The following is a 7513-nucleotide window of genomic DNA, read 5'->3' on the forward strand; positions in this document are numbered from 1 at the left end:
ACCACTCGTCGTTTTAAAGAAAGGCATACACACTGAGATCGGCTAAGCAAATTGGTTTCCTTAAACAGATGTAGCAACTTTAAAGGCTGCCGAAGCGGGACGTACTTATTCAACAACTCAAAACTTGTACATAAGTCACCTACTCAATGCATTCGCTGAAGTACTGGTCAGTCAGCAGAACAAGCGCAGTTGTCCTGCGGGAGAATTATTTGGGAGAGGGTCCATATTCAAGAGTCTTTCTCTCTAATTGCCGATAGCTGTTCGTGTACCTTAAGCCTTTCAACGGAAGACATACTTGTCAACAAGAAAATGTGAGTTCATTGTTCTGATACCAATGAAATAGAGAACACTATTTCACCCGTATTAAGTTTTCAATACTCGCCCAGCTTTCATTATAACGCTTTGAGCCATGCTGTTCACATGGAGGTTTTGCAGTGTTGTATGCGGCTGTTCTGTGTGTGAGTGCGTCGTAGTGGTCTACGAAGTGTTTAAATTACTGCTGTGATAGAAATGAGGCAACTTAACTGACTGTTCCCCATTCTGTTACTTACCCAGGCAAGCATTGTAGACGACAACAACTTTGTCCGTGGTACTTTGGTTCTCCTCAACAACTGTTGTGTTTCCTAAAATGTCTGAAGGAGAGAAATACAAGTACTGAACGCGGAACTCCCTTCGAAAAGCCGAAGAACATACATGATGCACATAGGTGGAAACAACAGCACATCATATTTCAGTGAATAGCTGTAGACATAAATCACTTGTGGAATATGCGAGATACGGTGACATGCGGCCCATCATATGTGGAAGGCAGACTGTGCCCATCTTCAACGGTCATCTCCAGGAGCAGGTCAACAACGTGGGGCAGAAGTGCGGCCTAAAACAGAAGTGTGACAGCAATCTAGCTTTCCACCCCGAGTCATGTGAGTGTTAGCCAAAATTCGAGGAAGTCACCGTCATCAGAAAGCACGCAGATTAGTGGACAGGCGAGATCATCGAGGCCTTGAACATTGCCAAGCACGGCCCTTCTTGCGTCACCATTGTGTCCATTTAACTACATGACAAAAAGAAGATTCGCTTATCAACACGATTAACCTAGGGTTCGTAACATCGAGGAATGATTAATCGATTAAATGTATCCCGCAAATCGTATAATCTTAATTGATATCCACCTTTCAGTTAATCGACCTAATATATTAGAGTTGTTCCATTAATCTTTTTCGAGTATTTGACAGAAGCGGAGCGAAAATTTTGAAATTCTACTGGCATGGCCGCGCAAGAGGAGTGACTGCGCGGCTGTGGTAGAGCGACTGTTGACTGTTTTACCGAGTGGTGGGTAGCACCGAGCTAAACGCTTCCCCACTCTTTCCACCCCCACTGCACACACCACCACGCCACCCGAAGCCAGAGGCTTCAAATGCCCTCGAAATTCAAGGCGCAGTATAGCCCGTACAGCAACCCATTCGTTGATTTTCGAGTCCCTACACGTCCACTAAAGTCGTGGCACAGCGTGAGAGCCGGTTTGGAGCCCGTACTTGGCATAGCGATGGAATTCATGCCGGTTCCAGTAATCTGTATAGTGTTCGAGCATTTGCTCTCGCATTGCTGGTTGTCTGGCCATTCAAAGAAGGTGTCGGTTCCCCCAAACATCTCGGCCAATCGACATTCTTTCGCTCTGTAGAAAATAGAGTCTGATTTAACATCCTAAACCAGTATTTTCTTTTCCCATGTGCATATTGCATCTTCTTTCATATTTGAGCTGCATTTCACATTCGCTTTTGCAAACTTCTTTTTTTCTTCTTTTAACTGTACTGTATGGGGATTCACTAGTGCCATGTATCTTGAACGTATAATGGTTTCCAGCAAGTATGGACGCGAGCATGTCTACACATTTGTACGTGTTGCTCGCGTCCGTACTTGCTCGAAACCATTATACGTTCACCATGCACCAACTGGCCCAGCAAACTACTCTACCATGTATCTTATTTAATTCTGCAATAAGTGCCATTTTATAACGTACATTGTATACGTCTTCAAAAGCCACTAGTACGAGCTATACTTAGTTTTAACTAAGTTCAAGATTCGCCTTTGTCAAACGTTTATACGCTTCTGTTTAACTTTGTTCTACCTCTGAAACACTAAAATAGGTTCCTACAAAAGTAGATAATTGTGTTTAGATCGTTAAAGAAGTGCCAGGTAAAAATTTCGAATTATCAATTAACTGATGAAAAGACCCTGTATCGAAAACGATTAATCAATTAAATGCAAAAATGCTGAATGGTTAATTGTTAATCGAATAAAAAAATTAACCGAGCATCTTACAGTCTTCCCCTTCACTCTCCGCAGGTGCGGACTGGATGTGCTGCACTCACTTAATATAATCGTTCGTGGTGTGCGAATTTTTTGTGCATTTACATTGTTTTATTTCGACTGGCATTCTCAGCATTGTCAGACAAGTGTTCTTTCCGACTATCCGTTTATCCAGACATGCCACCTAAAAGACGGGTTGACACCGAAGATGGTACTATCTAAAAGTGTAGGTTGGTCCCGGGTATAGTGCAGTCTAAAATGTGGGCCCCTCACGTGAGTATGTCACACTGGGTATGTGTCCTTGGGGTCGCTGGGAATGGGCCACTGCGTATATGTCGCTCTTCAATGTACCTCTCGGACGCCTACTTGGGTCACTGTATATGTGCCACTGGGTCTTCACGGACTTCATGGCAGCGTTGCCAGAAGGTGCAGTCCCGAGGGAAGCGCATGAGAGGCGCCCGGCTACAGCACACACCTCATGCGCGATGGGGTTCGGCTATTCGCATATATAGATAATAATCTTAGATGAGGCCTGCTTGAATTTCCCTAATCCTGTGTTATATAGAAGTCCACTTTTTTAAGTATCTTCTTCCTGATTGCCGTAAGACCTATTCTACTGTTCGCAAGGGAAGAACAGAAAGCAAATCATTTACATTGCTTCAGTGCTAGCTGTGATCTGCGCTAGCTGCGTCATGCGCTAGTGAAATACACCCTTAGAACTGCAGTCCTGCGCTTTCTAAACAGCGACCTCGAGCCAGTTGTCATAGAACAAGCACACTGTAACAGGGGACGCACGTTTCGTGGTGGCATTTCTCTTAAAGCTATTTTTTTCTGTGGGATTGGCCCTTTCATGACGAATCCCTCAGAGCGAATGCGGCAGGGTGACACAAGGGGTATGCAGACACAGTGGGCATGTAGGAGTTGTAACTTTCTTTAGCTGCTACACACACTTTATCGGCCGTGCTGGCGTAGTGGCTATGGCGTGGCGCTACTAAGCCTGAGGGCGCGGAACGGAATCCCTGCCGCGGCCACCGCATCTCGACGGGGTGAAATGCTAAAACGCCCGTGTACCGTGCATTTGGTGCACGCTAAGGAACCCCAGGTGTTCAAAATTATTCCGGAGTCCCTAACTGCCTCATGATCGAATCGTGGTTTTCGCACGCAAAACTCCAGAATTTGTTGTTTTACCTCACCCACTTTAGGCGTAGGTCGGCCTATTTCACGCATTAAAAACCGGGAGGAAAGTTCAGAGTGGAGAGAGAAAGCGTACAGGTGCGGAGGAACAGAGCAAGTCATTTGATTGCCGTGCGCATGATCATGCGATATCATGTACTATAGGGGAGGCGGGAGGCATGCATCAACCGCGTGCGCTCCATTTGCAACTGACCTCCGCGCCTGCGCGGCCACTTGATGGACAGCCACGGCAGCGAAGTTGCGGCCAGAATACTAGGAATAAGAAATGGGGGGGGGGGGGGGGGGGGGGAGTATTGCTAGGGATTGGCAAACTGCGGTGCTGTAATTAGAAGACGTAATGTGCAGCGGTATCAGTTGACGTTGTCGTTGGTGGTGAGATTGCCACTTCGTGTATCTTGATGTGCCCATGAAGCTATGTGATTCACGGATGGCATAGGGATATGCAGAAGGAATAAATCATCCTCAACGGTTTCTACGACAACTTTTTTTCAAGCATTGATGTTATTGTGATCTCTCTTTTTGCACATTATGTGCTCGTTCAAAGACCACAGCCTTATGTTCTCTAGAATATCTTATGTGGTCGCAGTATAGGTGTCTTATTTACAAGCATGTGAATAGTGTGCTGATCGTCATGCACGCGCTAAAGTTCCAGACTGACTCAAGTGAATGGCCTACCTCGAAGCGTTTCCCGTAGTTTGTCGTCCAGGAGGGAGAAACTGCTCGTTGTCGATTGGCTCTCTGGTATGTTGTGCTTTGACATCCAGCCGCCGCAGGCGTATGAGTAGAAATCAGTGCATGGGTCAATGGACGTGTTCATGGAGTCCTTGATAAGGAGTGCTGGATGAAGAGATAGGAAGGAAACATGGCTCGTATCAAAGGGTCTCCATCATGACTATGCAAGGGTACATCCACTCGCTCCTGTCTTATGTCGTATTATTATAAAAAATAACTCCTTTAGATTGCAGGAGTATGAGGAATGTGTGATTCCGGATAGGAAGAGTTAGGTAAGCATTTGGCACGATTGCAACAGAACAAACGAAATAACCGTTGCGGTGACATCATTGCCATGTTTAATTTGACTTATTTAAAAACAGAATTGATTAAACCACCAGCTTCTGGAAGAAACACTGAATGATTAAGAGAGTGCCCAGAATAGTGCAAACTTTGCATCGTTAACTAAAGTAACTACGTATTTGAACGTAGCGTTGATGAAATGACTGGCTGGCTTAAGCAGAGAAGGAGTTAATCATTAAATTTTTGCCATTGTTTCGGGTTAACCCCGGGCTCCAGTAGCCAGAACCAAAAGGAAGTTTACACCAAAGGGAAGACAGCGGCCCTAAACAACAAGCCATTCTTTGATATTTTTTTCTTCTACTTCGTGAATGTCAATAGTTATATCCATCCTGTTGAGGTGTTTCAGGATCCCTTACAAAAGAGGTAGTGCAATTGAAGTCACAGACGTTGTTATTATGAAACGTGCAAAGTGGAGCCTTGCCCAGCAGTCTAAAGAATTATCACGTCTAAAGAATTATAAAACCAGACATGTTCATCATAGCAGAAAATATATTACCTCGTTGGATGCAGGCAGGCGTTCCACATACATTGTATGTTGTCGCATTGTTGGTTCCTAGGGAAAACAGGTCAGGATTGAAGAACACGCTCGGGTAGCAAAGAGTTGACAGTCGCTTTAGCATACGCTAAAGAGGATGAAGGTGAAAGCCTGCGTGCTCACAAGACAGTCATACATTACTTGAGATTTTCATTCTGGTTAACCTCCCTGCCTTCTACTTTTCTCTTTCCTCCTCCTCCCTCCTTGGAATGTGTTGTTACATCCTATTACTTGTTTTCTCCCATCAAAGGTCATGGGTGGGCTGTTTTATTTAACTCTACCTTAATTAACGGCGCCTTAATTAACTTCGTCTTATTTAACACCAGATGTGGCGGTTTCACCTCCCACCAATGATCGTGGGTTTGAGTGCCTCAATAAACTCTATATTACGTAACTTTGCCGTAATTATTACCGCAGATCGTGCCTGCGCTTTTTCGCCTTGTGTTCATGCTTTCTTAAATAGAAATTGGTCGCCTAATTCACTCTAATTAATACTAAATGTCGAGTGTTCGACTTCCACAAAAAGTCATGGGTCGTAATTAACTTTAATAATAGCACAGAGCGCGGGCTCAACTTCCACCAAAAGTCGGGGGATCAACTTTATAAATTTTGGTACCATGAACTTCGGTGCCATACCGTCAGACAGGGTTTTTCGACCCATGAACCATCTGAGGCTTCCGCCTTAAAAGACTTGATTGAATAAAAAGCAATGCGGCGATTGATTTTCTTCCGCTGCTGAAAAGCGGCCAGCAAATTAATCATATTCCTGAAATTAAAGTGATTATACTTCATTTCAGTCTAAGGAGCCTATGAACTCGATTGCGCTTCGAGATGCTGCTGCAATTCATAGATTAATTCATAGAGCCTTCGGAATCTAAGCTTGGACCATGATTTACCCATCCGTCGCATGAGTGAGTCCTAATGTGTTTTGGGCGTTTTCTTTGAAAAGTTGAGGTAAGCCTCCAGGTTCAATGGAGCACTACATGAACACAAGTGGATAGAGTTCATGTGGTTCGCTCTAGGTGGTGGTGGATTTGCGGCAATCACGGGATTACCTCACGGCTAGGTAGAGTGCAGGTGAACACTGGTTGTCTCCCACCATTAGACAGAAGCTTTGATGAACGTTAAGTTTGTGTGGACTGCTGTATGGCTGTCATGAGCCGATCTCTGTGGGTGCGCTGATTACCTCGTTGCCGTGTCGCAAGAAACAGCAGAAGAACCGGCATAAATTCGCTTTAAATCCGCTACGAACGTTCTGTTTCGAGAGTGTTTAGTCATGCCATATTTTTCTTTGTGTGAATATGAACTTAAAGCGTCAGCGACGCATAGTCGATATGAGGCAACATCATCATTGTCATCATCAAGTGATTCAGATGAGCTCCATTACCAAGACCTTCCTGGGCTTTCTCCTGTTATCCGTGTGAAAATATCGACATAGACACCAAGGCTGCCCACGATTTTCCCCTTTAAATAAGAACCATTAGCTAAGTTATTGTTATGATGATAGGCGAGATATGGCATTTGTTTGGAACAACCCTTGTAATGCATCAGTCGTCTCTTTCCAGTGCCTGAAAATTTTCCTCATAATAACTTCACGTGATATTACGCCGTTTTTGCTACGTTTCTTTCAGTTTGCACCGACATTTTTCCCCGAAACAGTGACTGTCGCTTTACGCATAACGGGACTTAATGAACAGAATAGGCAAGCTTAGGAATCGTCGGCAGCAATTGCTCCTATATAAAGGTTCTGTAAAGATGCTGTGAGAAGCTGGTGCACTTGCCTTTTTGTCCAGCGATTTCTGTTGGCTTTGAAGAAACCGAGCACGTCCATATTAACAAAGATACCAGTGCTGCGAGATTTCTGGCTCGCATCGCTACTCCTAGGATAATAATCAAAGCAACAGAACACGATGCAATGTGAATTACCATCAAATGTAGGGTCCGCTGTTCCACGTCAGGTAAAAAGTATGAGTGCTACAACGTTTCGTGCGTATTTCATGCCTAAATGTCATGCTCGAGTCAGTCGTACCAGCGTGATTGTGCGCTATTGCTTCTGGTGTGTAAATTCGCACTGTAACAGTATTAAATCCTGGGGTTTTACCTACCCAAAGCGCGATATGATTATGAAGCACGTTGTATAGAAAAGTTCTGATCACTCCATTTTGACCACTTGGGGCTCTTTAACGTGCGCCCTTACATGGTACACGGGCATTCTTGTATTTCGCCCCCTACGGGATACAGCCGCCGAAGCCAGGATTTGATCCCCTGCCCTCGGGCTTAGTAGTATGGCTACTTGCGAGTAGTCTATTTGTTACATTTTGTGACAGCAAAGACGAGAGTACGAGTAAATATACGCTTCAAGTCACTCTTAGAGCAGACTAAAAGTGAACTAAGCAGGGTGAA

General features: G+C 44.6%; 1 long non-coding RNA gene across 1 annotated transcript; it reads right to left on the minus strand.

The window, feature by feature from the left end:
• Positions 1-551: 551 nt before the first annotated feature.
• Positions 552-5176, minus strand: LOC129386882 (uncharacterized). The gene is made up of 3 exons (XR_008614181.1): positions 5072-5176; positions 4177-4338; positions 552-632 (listed from the first exon to the last, which is right to left on the minus strand). It is a non-coding gene; the product is annotated as an uncharacterized lncRNA (long non-coding RNA).
• Between the last annotated feature and the right edge of the window lie 2337 nt (positions 5177-7513).

Source organism: Dermacentor andersoni, chromosome 11 (assembly GCF_023375885.2).
Source record: "Dermacentor andersoni chromosome 11, qqDerAnde1_hic_scaffold, whole genome shotgun sequence".
In the NCBI taxonomy this organism is placed as follows: Eukaryota; Metazoa; Arthropoda; class Arachnida; order Ixodida; family Ixodidae; genus Dermacentor; species Dermacentor andersoni.